This window comes from Platalea leucorodia, assembly GCF_965183815.1.
Source record: "Platalea leucorodia genome assembly, chromosome: 1".
Lineage (NCBI taxonomy): Eukaryota > Metazoa > Chordata > Aves > Pelecaniformes > Threskiornithidae > Platalea > Platalea leucorodia.
The window spans coordinates 26,317,538-26,334,571 of record NC_138823.1 but is presented as its reverse complement, the minus strand read 5'-3'; the positions used below and the strand labels follow the sequence as shown (position 1 = coordinate 26,334,571).

The 17,034-nt window shown below is 47.6% G+C and overlaps 1 protein-coding gene across 1 annotated transcript in view; it reads left to right on the top strand.

Annotated features, from left to right (window-relative positions):
• Positions 1-5,079: 5,079 nt before the first annotated feature.
• The window catches only part of LOC309595194 (neural-cadherin-like), a gene marked incomplete at its 3' end in the record, with an annotated part of 55,408 nt that continues 43,453 nt past the window's right edge, over positions 5,080-17,034 (top strand). The window contains exon 1 of the mRNA XM_082321828.1: positions 5,080-6,046. The remainder of the gene's footprint in view (positions 6,047-17,034) is intronic.

The window sequence follows — 17,034 nt, the reverse complement described above, 5'->3', positions numbered from 1 at the left end:
CTGCTTCCTTTTAGACCAGTCAGGAATCAAGCTTAATTTTAAAAAGATGAAATGCAGTGATGTTGGAGTATTTAAGCTTATCCGTGAATTCTTCAAGCACCCAGGCTTTGTGATTGCTTAGCTGGAATGGGAATGGAGATTTCTGGCACCATGAAATATTTGTTGGTGTTTGTGTACTCTTCCCTGTCTTTATCCAAAACGGAGACCATGGTTACCAGCTGTGAAATACAGAATATGCTATTATCTATAATAGAATTTATATTTAGATGTGTACATAAATAGATGTATATAAATGTGTATATATTTTATGTGTGTATATATCTGTATAAAATATATATCTGATTATAATCAATGTTTGAGAGGTGTTAGGTAAAATTACCATTGGTTTGGGGTTTTTTCCCTGTTAAATAGTGGCTCTGTAATCTATTTCTAGGACCTAGTTCCCCAGATTTTCCAATTTTTGCTGTGACCCAGACTAGCATACTTCAATTCCTGTATGCTTTCAGATTGCTTAGGTAACAAACATGACAGACATTTTTTAATAGTAATGAGATGAGATGCATTATAGAATATACAAACGCAAAGCAATAGAGAGTCAGACTGAACTATTCAGTAGGTCATGACACACCAGCAGTATATACACGTTTGCCTTCAGCATTCTGAACAGCTTGACCCTGCCTTGGAACAACTTCTTGTTTCAAAGATTTGACTGTAGTGTCTGCTGTCAAGCCTTGACTCCTGATGGTGCTATACTGGCTGGTTATAGAAAGACCAAAACCCTGTTAAGACTGACTTTTTTTTTTTTTTACACTGTTGCAATAAATACCAGCAGATTCTGTAAGATGCAGGTGAATACAAAATGATGCCCTAAGCCATTCTTCCCTCTGAAGAAAGTTGACAAAGGACGGGCAAGAATGCAGCCGCCTTAGAATCACAGAATCATGGAATCGTCAGGGTTGGAAAGGACCTCTGAGATCATCGAGTCCAAGCTGTTAACCTCACTGCCTGGTGCACCTCTAAACCATGTCCCTAAGCACCACATCCACACGTTTTTGAACACTTCCAGGGACTGTGATGGTACGACTTCCCTGGGCAGCCTGTTCCAATGCCTAACCACTCCCTCCGTGAAGAAGTTTCTCCTAATATCCAACCTAAACCTCCCCTGGTGCAGCTTGAGGCCGTTTCCTTTCATCCACCTCGCTACAACCTCCTTTCAGGCAGTTGTAGAGAGCAATCAGGTCTCCCCTCAGCCTCCTCTTCTCCAGGCTAAACAACCCCAGCTCCCTCAGCCGCTCCTCATAGGACTTGTGCTCCAGACCCTTCACCAGCCTCGTTGCCCTCCTCTGGACACGCTCCAGCACCTCGATGTCCTTCTTGGAGTGAGGGGCCCAAAACTGAACACAGTACTCGAGGTGCGGCCTCACCAGTGCCGAGTACAGGGGCACGATCACCTCCTTGCTCCTTCTCTTCGCTGCATCATGTTACGCTGCCTGTGAGACCCCGCGCGCAGGAGCGGTGGCCCCCCCGGAGTCGTTGGATGCTGGAAAGAGCGCGTGTGGTTTCCTTGGCTGATCTAACTTCAGCTCTGGGTAATAACACAAAATCACTGCTGCAGAAGTTTATGCAATTTTAGAAAGGGACATGAAAATCAAGTCTTGTTTTCATTTCATCATGAAAACTGATTTCTGAAACACACACTAGCAGTGTAATTTGTATCTATTTCCACATTATTAACACCTGGATAAATGCTGCTGCTTTTTTTCTTTTTACACCCCCCACGCCCCCCCACACCCCCGCCAGTTTGGCCCATTTTATGATGATCTGAGCTGTACTCTGAACTGCTGGTTGCACTCTAGGGACATGTCCCAGCTGTGAGAGAGGGCTAGAGGGAGGCCAACGGGCTTGCTGAGAGTTTGGCCTCTGAGTTTGGCCTCTTAGATTTAGTGGTTGCAATTCAGTCCTCAGTTCACCAGATAAGGTTTGCTAGAGAAGAACCCTAAAATAAATTTTGCTATGATCCTTTGGCAATAGAAGCTGACAGTGTCCTGAAGATATCTACGGAGCTTATTTAATTAATTTCTATTTATTTCTTCTCCGTGCTGTTTCCTGTCAGAGCCAAGAGCCATCTCCACTGTCCTTTCTCAGGTGGCCTCGTGGGTTAACGCTGCATCGCTCTCTGTGGGTTCTGCTTCAGTTCCACAGGAAGAGTCACATTCCCCTGGAAAAGACGGCTGCACGGAAAGAGCCGTACCGTTTTCTTGGCAGTGTCCTGAGAAGGAAATGAGTTTACTCCGGAATGGTCAGTCTTGTACCATTTCCGTATATACTGTACATACATATACATATATAATACAGCTTTTGAGCATTGCTTACCATTCCTTAAACTGTTTAGCTGCCTGTTGATCCCTGATGAGCACGTAGAGTCGGCTGTGAACAGTGGAAAATTTTTTTCCTGGTTTTCGAAGTAGTTACCAGGACAGAGTATCACCCGCCGACTCTAAAGAGACCCAAACACAAGCCTGTGCTTTGACTTCCCCAGTCCCCCTCGGCTGAACGGGGCTCCCTCCCCGCCCCTCAATTCCAGAAGAAAAATGGTTTTCATTGAAAAGTGTGATTGAGATGTTTAGTATTTTCATCAATGCTTTCATATTTCCAACAAAATAATGCAGTTTGGTCCTATAGCTTGAAAAAAACATCTGAGTAGCCCATTATAAATAACTTTTACCATTTCAAAACAGGTGTTTAACGCATATACGACTGCCCGACACCAGTAAGAGCAGTATTTCAGCCGTGCCTGGCTGGGAATGCAGTCACATAATTTTAAAGCAGGTAATCACAGTCAGACGCACCTCAAGTGTGTTTGCATCTCTTCAAATTGTCGGGTAGGATGCGTGTCCACAAACATATATATATTTGTTTTGTCATTGCACGGGTTTTGTGCAACTGGGTGTTGAAAATAACTAGTTGTGCTAGTAAGTATGCACGGGGGCAAGGCTGTCGCTGGTTCTGCTCTGTAAGGTGGGCCTTCAGTTCCGTCAATGGAAGTGATGTGCAGCAGAAGCCTAAATTTACATCACCAAAATGATGTGCTAACAAGCATGTTAACAATACGGGGGTTCATACGTGTCAGGGAGTACTGTGAGTAAAATCCAGCTCGTGTCTCGACAGGCTATAGACAAAACCGTATGTTTCTAAATGCGCGCGTGTGAACATAAGAGAATAGAAAGGGTAGCGCATCTCGGAATGGAGGTGGAAATTGAGCACTTGATATCGAGAGGATTTCATTTGCTTGTTGAGAGTTTGCCTAAGGCCAGTAGGACGCAACGCATTTCAGAAGAGGGTATGTTGCGCCGTATCTCAGTACTTGTCCTAAACTGAACGCTCGTTCAGGTGGTCTGGCGGGCTCATTAAGTGTTGCACATTAATGAGCTTTCTAGTGCCTTTGCAAGGCAGGGAATTATTCACGTTTTATTTTTAAGTAGGGCACAAAGAGTAAAAATAACGCGCTCAAAGCTTGCTACAGCACGTTAACCGTGGATGGATCTTGCTGGTTACTTTCCTGTTGTTACTGGTAAACCATTCCTTAAGAATATTTGGGTTTACTTTTTGCCTTGCCAGTCTGAGATCTCACATCGTGCCCGTTTTTAGAAACGATCGCCCCTTCACCTTCCTAGGGTAAAAAGAAAGGCTGACAGCTTGTAATAATGCGATCACCCAGTGTTCGCCTCTCCTTAAAACCGGTCATTGCCCAGGTGGCAGAGGTGCAGATCTAGCAGTTGGGTGTCACCTTTGACTGCTGCCCGTAATATTTGTCTAAAGCTGACTGAAATGGTTTCTGGCTTTCTTAAGCAAAGCTTCACTTCCAGCCTAGAGACGTTATCATTGAAGTTACAACGCAGCTGGCAACGAACACCCCCGCCTGGCTAACAGCCTTCTAGTAAAACTAGCAAACCTGTGGTCAAAACAGCAAGAGGGAGCCTTTCTAATGGAAAAACATTAACACAGTTTGACCAGCTGGATGCGGAGGCTCGGCAAAAGGCTGTTCCTAAGCTGCTACCATCACTATGCGAAGGGGGATGTTGCTGTGCTTGTTTATTAGCAGGAATGGAAGATGCTGGGACTTGCGCCTGGAGCGATGAGAAAAGGAGTGATGTTTGGTTTGAGGAGTAGTGGGGAGTGACTGGAGTGGTCTGGCTTGCATTCGTGCTTCCACGTTATAACCAGCGCGATGATTCCCACGCCCAGGTTGTTTTACACATCTTTAGCAGGACTGATGCCTTTACTTGCCTAATTCAGAAGGACCATTTCAGTATCGCTCTCAAGAGCAGCAGACACAATTCTTTTCACAGAAGTATTTTCAATGCGATAATTGGTGCTACTGTTCATGTGTTATGCTGAGACGTGTTTTGCTCTTCCCCCTTCTGCCACAAAAGCATTTTCCCTGAAGGAGCAGCAACCTGTATACGCGCCCCTGAGAGGCCACGCTTGCAAGACCAGCCCAGCTCACATCAGAAAGATATGTCTGCTTGGTGACAACGGTTTTTCAACGGTTCAAGTATCCCAAGGCCCCCTCTCCTTTATGCAACAGTGTTTTCTCCTCCGTTTCCTCTACTGGTTGCTCTTTTAGCTTGGCTGGAGTTTTTCGTGTACTCTCAGGAGAGCAGGTTGCCCGTTTGCCCCGCAGCCCCCCCCGGGCAGCACCGCTCCCCCTCCCGTGTCCGCCTCGCCCGCGGAGGCGCGGGAGGGAGCCGCTGGACACGCTACACGCCGGCGGCAGAGGGGCGCGGAAAGCCAGCTCTGGAATCGGGAAAAATGAGGAATTTGCCCGGAATTGCTGTACGCTTCGCCACGGACGGGGCTGGGCCTCCGGCCCCGGGGGGAGCGGGCTCGCCCCGCCCGCGGCTCTGCGTGGCGGGGGCGGGCCGGCGCCCCACGTGGCGTGGGTGTGCGGGGCGGCCGCGGGGCGCAGTGCCGCGCCGGGGGGACCGGCTGCGCTCGGCTCGGCTGCGCTCGGCTCGGCTCCGCTCGGCTCGGCTGGGCGGGATGCGGCGGCTCCCGGCCCTGCTGCTGGTGCTGCTCTGCGGGGCGGCGGGGCTGGGGCGCGGCGGCGCTCCCCGCCTGCTCCGCTTCTCCGGGCAGGTGCCCGAGAACAGCCCGGCGGGGACGCGGGTGCGGGGCTTGCGGGTGCCGCTGCGGAGGCTGCTGGGCCCCGGGGAGCCGGCCGGGGAGTGGGCGCTGGAGGGCGACGGCGCCTCCCGCTTCTCCCTCCAGCGGCGGCCGGGCGGCGGGCGGGGGCTGCTGCTGCTCCGCACCGCCGAGCGCCTGGACCGGGAGGCGCAGCCCGCGTACGGGCTCCGGCTGCGGCGGCGGCGGGCGGGCCGCTCCCCGCGGGAGGCGCTGCTGCGGGTCCGCGTCCTGGACCGCAACGACCACCGGCCCCGCCTGCCGCCGGCGCGGCCGCTGGAGGTGGACGAGCTGGCCCCGCTGGGCACGGAGGTGGCCCGGCTCCGCGCCTCGGACGGCGACGAGGGGGCCAACGCGCGTCTCACCTACCGCCCCTGGCCGCCCGGCGCCGGCAGCCGCCTGCTCTTCGTGGTGCCGCGCAGCGGGCAGGTGCTGACCGTGGGCTCGCTGCTGGGGCTGCGCCGCCTCCGCCTCTGCGTCGCGGCCCACGACCACGGCCGGCCGCGGCCGCTGCGCAGCCCGCCGCGGTGCCTGGGCCTGGCCGTGCGCGGCCGGCGGGCGGCGGGCGGGGGGAGGCGGCGGCGGCGGCGGGCGCCCTCGCTGCCGCCGCCCGAGCGGCCGCCGGGGCCCGGCTCCCGGCGCTACACGGCCCGCCTGCCCCCCGGGGCGCGGGTGGGCGACACCGTCTTCACCGTCCCGCGGAGCCGCGACCGGGCGGCGGGCGGCTGGTTCGAGCTGGCCTCTCCCGGCGCCACCCCCGTGGGGGTCGACAGGGCCTCGGGGCGGCTCTACCTCCGGCGGGAGCTGCGAGCGGGCGGCCGGGCCGAGGTGCTGGTCAAGGTGCACCGCGGCGGCGGACGAGGTAGGGGCCGGGCCGGGGCGGGCGCGGGGCCGGGGCCGGGGCGCGTCCCCCCGCGGCGCTGCCCCGGGTGGGGCGGGAGGGAGCGGGCGCGGCCGCGCCGGGCGCTCCTCACTCCAGGGGATGCGGCCGCGCCGATGCCGCCCTCCGTGGGGTGCGGGAGCTGCCCCCAGGCCGCGTTTGGTGAGCTGGGGATCTGCCGGCTCTTCTCTGCTACCGGCTGCGCAGCTTTCGCCTCCCGTCTGTGGAGGAACGGATGAAACCGTGGGCAACGGTGTTTTGGTTATGTTGTCTTGTCAGGAATTCCTGTCACAGCAGGTTCACTTCTGTAGGACCAGAGAGGTCTGCTCATGGGTTAACGAGCAGTTAAAGCTTGTTAAAAAAAAGGGGACGCACCACAGCAGACAGCTTGTCTTGTAGCGGGGGGAGTTCATAAAATCTCAGAGTTACTAGAGAACCTGTTCAGGTCGCTGTCGTCCTCCGTGACCTGGGGAGGGAGACGTGCTGCTGCCCCGGGGGCGCGCGCTTACGGACCCGGGGGCGCGCGCTTACGGACCTGGGGGTGCGCGCTTACAGACCTGCAGCTAAGGCCCATGGCGCTTGGGGATCCTTCTGCGACCGTTCGCTGAACCCCGCCGAAGTGATGCTGGAAGTCAGCCACAGCGGTGGCAGGGCAGGGCAGGGCACGGGAAGGGAATGAAGCTGTTGGGCAATTGATGTCAGTGGGCTTAGGATGAGCAAAAAATAAAAAAAACCCCTGAATCTGGAATCATAGGATTCGGTGTAGAGAACAAAATGGAGATGTTGTACCACTGTGTAAATCCTCAATGCATCAATGGCTTGTATACTGTATGTGCTTCTCCTAATAACAGCAGAGAGAACGGCTAGACTCCTTAAACTTCTTAAACCATGTTAAGCTTGAGGTACGTTATGGCTACTAAAGCCATCCTTTCCATGTGTTACTTTCATCTTATTCAGAGTAAGTTTGATAGTGTGTTTGTAATGGTAGCTCAGGTCTCTGATAATGTTACTGGTTATCATTTGCTTGTTTTTTGTTGGGGCTTTTTTCTTAGATGTTTACAACTTCTTTGTAGGAGGCATATTTAGAGTTTTCCATAAATGTTTTTTACAGCCTAATGCTCAGGAAATGTCAAACATAGAGCTGGGGGGAATGCGAATGTGTTGAAGCGTGCGGGGGGCTGTGATCTCCATTACCATCCCGCACTGTGTGCAGCCTGCAAATCCCAGAGCCACCTGCCCGAGAGACTTGTTCTTGCAGGAGTGGGCTGCATTATGCAAGTGAGAAACATTTAACATAATAAAAACGCGGCTGCACAGTATTTCTAGGTACTAACTTTAAACAAATCACCCAACAGCGAAAGCAGAACTTCTCATTCAAGCTGAAGATGGAGTTGGAAAGGTGATATGTTGCTTGACTGTCCTGCTTATTTATAATGAAAGCAAACAACCTTCTGAGCAGTGTTGTACAAACGAGTAATCATGTTGTCCGCCAGCCTGGTGCTGTACAACATGTTTTTGCCGCTGTCTATGCATTGTCTATGTCAATAACGTATTGACAAGAGATGAGCCTCAGGGAGAAAGGAATTGGATGATCAAGTGGGACAAGGTCATTTAGACGCTCCTTTAAGCTGCTTTTAAAATCAAAACGATCTCATCACTTTGTATAGTAACAAACTTGGGATCTTTCTCTGGCTGCTTATTTTACAGGAAGATGATGAAACAGTGAGAGGCTTTGAGCATCCATTTTTTATCTGAAGAAACCTGGTGAACTGTCTAAAGCCAAACAGAATTAACCTTGGTTTGCTTCTCATTTCTCCTCGTGCCTCTTACTAAATATAATTAACAGTGGGTCTCATAGTAATCAATATTATGGAACACGTGCCAAACTTTTAATCCCCTCATTAATTGAAATCCAAAACTATTGGACCCTTATTAATTGCCATCTCTTATGTAAAAGTTGTGAATGAACTTGGGCGTTTCACATGTGCTGCTTCTCCAGTGAAGCGTCTGTCTTGGGGTTTTGTTTTTTTCAAGAAAAGCAAAGCTTTTTTTGGCATTTAAAAAAAAATAAAAGAGGAGGTTAGATAGTAACTGAGAGCACCGTTTCTTGCAACTGTAGTCCTAGGAAGACAAGGTATTCATGTACACAGTTGAAATACTGAAATGAACTGAGCATAGAGTACGGTAACTTTCTGAATCCTGCCTGTTGCTCAGTTGTACTCGTAGCAGTGATGTGTATGGGGCTGCCCTCTGTTCTGTGGGGACACCGTAGCTGGCACCGTGAAAATACAGTTCTTTTCGCCTTGAGTATACACTTGGTACATGAACTATGCATTGCAAAAGGGTTTGCACGGCTTCTGTGAATTGTCTTATTTACCTACACCAAGCAGTTAGCATCTTCTTTAGGAATCTGACAGGTTGCCTCAGGCTCTCAAAGCCTTGCTGTTCTGGGCTCTGCATGAGCGTAGTTGTGGGATTGGGACCTGGAGTTCAGACAAGACTCTGACACAAAGATAGGAGCCCTTTCCTCGTTCACATTTTCTTCTGGGACGTTTAACATCGTGGAAACACTGACTGCACCATCAGAAGGCAGGGGAACAGCGCGTAGCCTGAGCGTGGAAGGGCTGGGGGTGGTGGGGAAAGGGCTGTAGCTCCCCTTCCCTTCCAAGTCTGCCTCTGTTCACGCACACCTGCCCACACCTGCAAGCACCCACGCAGATTCTCAGACTTGTTACCGACTTACAGAGGGTGGGACATGAGCAGTTGCACAACTGTTCCCTCTTCCTCCACCGATGACCATCCTTTCTGGAGCTGGGGGTACGTACTGGTGCACCCTGTGTAGAAGCTTTATGTTTGGGACTTTGTCTATCATGTTTCAGAAAGTGAAGGAACACAGTTTTTTACCCTGTGTTTTGATTCTAGCAGACTTTCAGCTCTGTTTTATCTTTTTTTAATCTTAAAAGCCTACCACGAAGGGCTTATAGAGCACATGCTGCATTGGCTTGGAATAGGGAGACCCCCTGGGTGATTTCCATGCTCCTGCACACACCGACACCGCAGATACAGCCCACGTGCTATCAAACTGAAAACAGCCGTGGTAAGAAGTCACTCCATAATCTACAAAGGTTATTTTTCTTTAACAACAAGAGAGACTCAAAAGCCCAGCAAGACAAATCTCTTCCCCCTCCAGCATGTCTGTGGCGCTCTGAAGAGTAAGCTTGAGGCTAGCAACCCTTTCAATCAGGGATGCCTCAAGACATCGAAGTGAGGTAAACGCCAGCAGTTGGTTTACGACTGAAACGAATAAAATGGTTGTAAGGCTGTTCAGTATTTTCAAGTTTTGGAATTGAGATGGATCTCTCATTCCCTGTTCTTGTTCAGGTGGGATAACAACTATTTACTGCTATAACTGAATTCCAAGGAGATAGATCTTAAACTTGACTGAGGAGGCTGTAGCATAGTGCTGTTCCTATGGGAGAATATGATCAGTACTGAACCTGTATGGCTCACTGGAAGCAAACTACATTTTAAAAAGGCATCTGTCAAATCTTGAAATTCCTGAAAATACAGCCTAGACTGCACACAGAAACATTACATGCAAGTAATGCATGTCCCTTGCACTTTCTTAAAAAACTTCCACCAGGATGCCTGCTGGGAAAGGAAAGCCTTTCAATCCACATAATACAGCTTCTGTAAAAACTAACAAGTAATCCGTATATGTTGCTGGCTATGATTTCAAATCAAGATATAGCTTAGGGTTTGTTTTTGGTTTTTTTTATGGAGCCAGAAATGGCCCATTGCTTCCTGGCACCCCTGACATTTTTAGAACAAAATAAATCTGACTCCAGAAACAGAAATCTGACCTGGCAATCAGGTTTGGAGGTCATACTATATGCTGCTTTTCTTTTTTTTTTTTTCCCCCTCCTGGTGTCAGACTGATTAAAACCATCTGTGGATACCATTGCCATGCCTTCAAATTCAGGTGCCGACAGAGAAAAAGCTTGCTTCACTTAAACCGTGAAACCATTTTAATGTCCAAGGATCATTAGACAAAACCCCAAGCTCCAGGATGAAGGTTCTTGTGTTACCCTGTCTGTCTGTATCTTCGGAAGAATCTTACTGCAAAAAAAAATTATGTCAGAATATATAATGACCCAGAGGCAATAAATAAGTGGTAAGAATGTCTGATAAAGTCTATAGCTGAGAAACCAACTAAAAGCTTAAAAACTGAAGAGGTAAATATAAAGTTTATGTTACAAGTATTCTTAGTAAGGTACATGAGAAGCTTTTTAAATGATGAGAAAGCCTTTATCATAACAAGTTAAAGAGAAAAGCAATAGCAGGCCTTCAAAATAGAATATTCAGCCCTTTATTCTTAATGTTAACATCTTAAATCCTTTCATACAGCCTATGATTTCATATTTCTGAGTTTTCATTACATTACAACAGCAGGAAGGCATTTAAAAATCTGTTTCAGACCCCGATCAAAGCTGCACCAAGCCAGAAATATCCCTGCATGCTCTCAGTGTTGTTGGTGGAAGGACTCTTGGTGACAGCAAAGTAAGGAGCGGCTCATGCATTTGACTACGAATGCGCTTGCTTTACATCAGGTGGGTTGGCTGAGCTTTTGAGTGAGTAAGCAAATGCTATGCATATGGAATAGACATATGCTTCGGGAGAGAGAAGTAGCAAAGCGGCGAGGGATATGGCCGTGGAAGTCGAAGAGGATCTGTTTAGAAATTCAGCATGTAAGGAGAACTGGGAGGTAGGCTATCGACTCTACTTTTTCATTTCTTAGGGGACAGCACAGGAACCAGCACGCTGCTCCTTTGGAGGCTGCTGCTCTGGTTAATCCAAACACACCTCTAAATGCCTTTACCAAAGGTGCATGTGCTGCTGGGTTTGAGGTGCATCTCTTACAGCTGCATCCAATGGTGTTAGCAAGAAATATTGCTACAACTCTTTTTGGCACCTCTTTGTACATCTAAAACACGCTATTGCTGCTGAAAAAAAGTACTGGTATTTTGCTGGTGACGATAACTTTTTAAGTGTTTGGAAAGAAGTTAATACACTGAAAGTATGGTCACAGGAACAGCTCTATTGCACAAAGCCTCAGCAGCAACTTTTTATTTTGAAACCATTTGAACAAACCTCAAGGAGAGACTTATGTTAAAGGACAATGCTGACACAGGAACAAATGCCTGTAGCTTCTCTGCAGAAAGACTGGGACTGGAAGCAAGGTGATTCCTAACCACTGCAGCAATCAGACTCTGCCTCTCAGGAAGAGGATCTTTTATGCCCCACACAAACTACTTTAAACTTATTAAGTGTCACTTTAATAAGGAAAAGTGGGTGCTGTGTTGTGTGGGACAACGGGAAGGCAGAGGCAGCGATTGGGAGCGTGTCCAGTCGTAGGCTCCTTGAAGGATGTTGGGTTTCTTTAATGATGCTGCCCTTACAAAAAATGCTTGGGAATCTTCCTAGAATTTGTGACTCTACATTTTGAGCCCCCTTTTTGTTGGCAGACAAGAGACCTTGCAGGTAATTTCAGTTCAGTGACGTAAGTACAGTCTTGGAGTGTGTTGTACCACAGAAATGTCTATTTTTTCTGTATCGTTTCACCTGCTTTGTGAAATATTGACCAGAGCGTGGAAGATGAAGTTGTGAGGGATGGAAACAAACCCAAAGAACATTCCTCTCCTTCCTATCAACAGTAAAAGCTGAATGATTTGCAAAGAGAAGCAACTTTTAAATGCCAAGATTGCAGCTGTGTCTTGCAGCACTTTCCTTCTTTAAAAAAAAGAGTAAAAAATTCCCCAAATGTCCTCTGTGCTGCTGACTCCTCAGCTATTTTTACTATGTCAGCATGGTCTGACTTCTTCAGCAACCGACGTGCCTGCAAATAATTAGGGATTGTATAGTATTTAATAGCATCTTTTAATGGTGATTAGTAGGCTGTTAACATGGCAAGATGTAGTAAAAAACTTGTTTTATGAAGAATCCTGTCATCTCGCAGCTTTTGAGATCCTGTAAATAATTGTACTTCCCACCTTCTCTGCGGTGCTGTGAAGGGTCCCTAATCCTCGTGGTTGGGTAGTAATGGACAGCTGTTGGCAGATAAAATAGATTTAAGGGTGGAAGCAAAGATGCTACTTCTGTAATCACAGGTCTGACAGTGCTTCAGAGCCTTCCTCTGGAAACAAACAAAAAAAAGGAAATGTTTTAAGAACTAGAGGATGACGCCACAGTCATGCTTTAAAGGCTAGGGCAGGACGATGTGGTAGCAGAAAAGATAAAATGGATTTTGCAGTTCTGTTCCTGCTTCTGCCTGAAGCTTTTCCTGTGATGTACGGACATCTGCCTGTGGAGACAGATGTCTTTGCTGCCCAACAAATGCCGTAGGTGTCTCAGATACCCAGTGTGATGGAGGTATTTGCTGTAGCTTTGCGTTCCCACAAAAAGTGAAAAATTAGCTGAAGATTTCTCTTTGCTGCCCGTGTGTACAGTGGCGCCTGCAATTGCCCTTTAGCTCTCATGGTCCCATAGGATAAGTCTATGGGTGGTATTGAGGTAAGCAAGACCCTGCCTCCTAAAATTGGCGAGGTGGTGTATGAGTGGAAAACATGTCAAAGTGCTGGTGTATATTAAGAAATATGTCATGAAAATAATGCAAAGTGATCTCTGCAGGCTGGTCTGTCGAGCTTGATGGCTGTGGTTAACCAGGGAGGGAAAATTGAAACCCACTGACATAGCTTTAGATGAGGCAGTTGCTACAGTCGCATTGCCCAGCTGTTCTGTGGCTGTGGGCTGTTTACCCACAAGCTAATGTAGTGGTTTGTGGGCTTTCAAGGGAGTAGAGAGACCTATGAGTCTTTTTTTTTTCTTTTTGCTTCTGCCGAAACACACTGATCTTTTCATAGTCTTCAGTATATCCAATTACATTTAAAAAAAGTTACTCTTGAAAATTGTAATTTATAAGGGAAATTGCAAATTTATAGGACAAGCATTTACAGGACTTCTACGACAAGTTATATTTATATGTATGTATATACACAAGATATTTTCTATCTCAAATATAATTTTGTATGGTATTTGAGATAGAAGTTTGTTAACTTATTCAGCGCATCAGGTGTTTTCTGGCAATTACATTCTTATTAATTTGAGGAAATACAGGTCATTTGAAACTAATTTTGTGTTTCAGTCCTGAAGATGACAAGGGTTTCTTAGCTGTGATAGTAACCATTTCTCAGGTGTGGATTTCCTAGTGAGGGTTCAATAGCGAGGCAAGGCTCCTGTTGTCTTGCCCTGCCACTGAGGGGTGACAGTGTGGCCTGACAGCACAATGAGGGGCTGTGTAGGCATCCCGCCTTGATGTCCTGTTTCAAGCTGGGTACTTCAGAAACATCTTCACATACCATGCTGTCTCTTTTATATTCAAATGATTCATTTTGCCAGAGAGGATATAAGCAAAATATAAACTACCATTTTTTGTGCACGTTTTACTTCTCAGCTTCCCAACATTAGTCCCTCAAACCCACATCAGTCAGCACAGCTCTAATCCTCATCTTGGGAAAAGAAAATTACTTCTATCACGTTTCCTCCTTACATTAAGGGAGGAAAATAAGTGATTAAAGGAACACAGAATTGATATAAGCTTGCAAGAATAGCCATTTGCAGTTTAAAATCCTTTTCCAGTTCTTTCTTTGCCTTCATGCTCTGGTCCAAGGGTGGCACAGGTATATCTGCTCTGATCTGCTGAAGCCAGATCTGCTCTGATCTGTTTAGCTCTAAAAGACAGAAAGTTAGCAGCTCTTCATTGTGTGGATGTCCACGTGGTGAGCTCCCCCATCCTTGCACTTGCTACGTCCTAAAACTTTTAATTAGGTTCCTCTTGGCTGGTGGTTGGTTGACATCCCTTGCATGCCATCCCTGATATGCTTTTCTTATATGTAAACAAGGGGTAGAGCTGAAGCCTCGGGGATATACTGGTATCTCAAACAAAACCAGCCCCTTAATGTTCTCTTCTAGATTGATCATACCAAGACTCTTTTTCAAATGCATGGGGCAGAGGCCAGGTGTTTTATCCTGTTGATAGTCTTGTTGCACAGGTCATAGAGCCTGGTTTCCTGATTATTTCCTTCCTTTCAGTGGATGATTCATATTGACAAAATGGGTGAGCTGTAACATCACTGGATGATGTTGCATTTTGATTTAATAGGATGCTGCGGTTGTGTCAGTGGAACAAAATAAAACACTATTGATTTCGGAGGCCTGATCTGTTAATGCCTTTGCAGTTATGACAGTTGAAAAACGAATGCATTGCTGGAAAAAAACCCTACTTTATCAAGACTGTTTTTGTTTCACTGACTTGTTTCAAGTCAATGCAATAATTTTACATAGTATTTGAATGACACGTGTCTGTAACACCTTAAAATCCTTGAGTTTCTCATGCCTAGTATCTGTGCAAAGAGGAGACAGCTACCAGAACAGAAATGTTCATAATCCTGAGTAGTGAAGGCTCAAAGTGCTGCTTCTGAACAGCTTTTTCTGAATGACAGGGCAGAATAGGGCTGTTTGACTGGCTTCCAGTTAATCTCTGGTGCATGTTCAACACTGCTTTTTTTAGAGTTTGGGACTTGCTCCAACTTAGACCTGACCCTTATAACAATCTTTTCATCATAGAATCATAGAATCATTTAGGTTGGAAAAGACCCTTAAGATCATCAGGTCCAACTGTTAACCTAGCACTGCCAAGTCCACCACTAAACCATGTCCTCAAGCACCACGTCTACCTGTCTTTTAAATACTTCCAGGGATGGAGACTCAACCACTTCCCTGGGCAGCCTGTTCCAGTGCCTGACTGCCCTTTCAGTGAAGAAATTTTTCCTAATATCCAATCTGAACCTCCCCTGGTGCAACTTCAGGCCATTTCCTCTCATCCTATCACTTGTTACTCTGGAAAAGAGACCAACACCCACCTCACTGCTTCCATTCACTCCCGGCCAGAATTAGAGCTCTGATGTCTGTATGCAGATAACCTGGGCTGTTTTGTCAGCATGCTTGCAGGTTGCTTCAGTTTAAGTTTTGTTTACTTGCACAGAGAGAACAGCTCTGCTCCTTCAAGCCTTAAAAGCAGAGATAAATGCTGAGGGGCTGAAGGAGTGAGGCAGGTCTCAGCTGCAGAAAGATGTTCCGCTTGATATTTGAAGTTTATTACCACCTACTGCTGTACCAGGGCCCTCCAGGTTTGGCCTCATCCTGTGTTTTTCCTTTCATATGTGGTGCTGTCTGTTTCTAGAGTGGTATTCATTCCTTCCCTCACTTCTTACCTTTAAGTGAACAGCAAAAATTAAAACACAAGGTCTAAAGAATGTTTGTGCTAGAAATTCCCTCAGGCTGCTGGGGAACAAGTGACACGTGAACATGTAAGCTTCAGAAATCAATGAGGTGCAAAAGCTGAAGGGCAGGGGGATTAAAGTGTGATGGAAAGGATTTAACAGTCTTGCTGGTACCGTGCCCCTGCCTAGAGGCAGGCTTTGCTCTGTCAAAGTGATTGCCGGCAGATATTTGTCTAGTCAGGTCTTAAAGATCTTATTGATGGATGATCTCTCGCCTCTCCAGCTGCTATCAAGTGTTCCGTTATCCTTATAATTCAAAAATTGCTGGGGGATTCCCCCTGCTCCAACATCTAATGCAAATCTTTTCCTTGAGAATGAGAGTTTGTTATTTTTGTTTTGTGGGGTAGGGAGCAGCTGACTGACTTCATACATCAGTCCTTTGGCATCTTATAGCACTGTTAGCATGTCCCTTGCAGTCTCCTGAAAATCTCCAGGTCTTTCCACCTTTCTTGACAGGCCATGTTTTCTGGTTGTGTTCTTTGCTCTTCTCTGGACACTTGCCAGCTGGTCCACATCTTTCTTGAAATCCAATCCCCAGAACTTTAGTTCACTGGAACAGGTTACCCAGGGAGGTTGTAGAGTCTCCCTCCTTGGAGATATTCAAAAGCCATGTGGACATGGTCCTGAGCAACCGGCTCTAGGTAGGCCTGCTTGAGCAGGGCGGTTGGACCAGATGGCCTCCAGAGATCCCTGCCAACCTCAACCATCCCATGAGTCTGTGATCTCAGGCTTTGCTAATGTCACAATTTTACCAAGGTTCAGTGAGGGCTGAACATGAGCCAGCAGTGTGCCCAGGTGGCCAAGAAGTCCAATAGCATCCTGGCTTGTATTAGACATAGTGTCGCCAGCAGGACGAGGGAAGTGATCATCCCCCTGTACTCGGCACTGGTGAGGCCGCACCTCAAATACTGTGTTCAGTTTTGGGCCCCTCACTACGAGAAGGACATCGAGGTGCTGGAGCGTGTCCAGAGGAGGGCAACGAAGCTGGTGAAGGGTCTGGAGCACAAGTCTTATGAGGAGCAGCTGAGGGAGCTGGGGGTGTTTAGTCTGGAGAAGAGGAGGCTGAGGGGAGACCTGATTGCTCTGTACAACTGCCTGAAAGGAGGTTGTAGCGAGGTGGGGGTCGGTCTCTTCTCCCAAGTAACAAGCGATAGGACGAGAGGAAATGGCCTCAAGCTGCGCCAGGGGAGGTTTAGGTTCGATATTAGGCAAAAATTTCTTCACCGAAAGGGCAGTCAGGCACTGGAACAGGCTGCCCAGGGAAGTGGTTGAGTCTCCATCCCTGGAGATATTGAAAAGACGGGTAGACGTGGTGCTTGAGGACGTGATTTAGTGGTGGACTTGGCAGTGCTAGGTTAATAGTTGGGCTCGATGATCCTAAGGGTCTTTTCCAACCTAAATGATTCTATGATTCTACGAGTCTATTTAAATACACATTTCAGAGGAGGGGAGGTGAAGTTTTTGCAAAAGTCCAGAAAATTATCATTAATTTGAACAAAACAAATATTTACCCTGACATGGTGTCCTGAACCCAGTGAAATTTATTCCCTTGTCTGTCTTTTTTAAAGCATA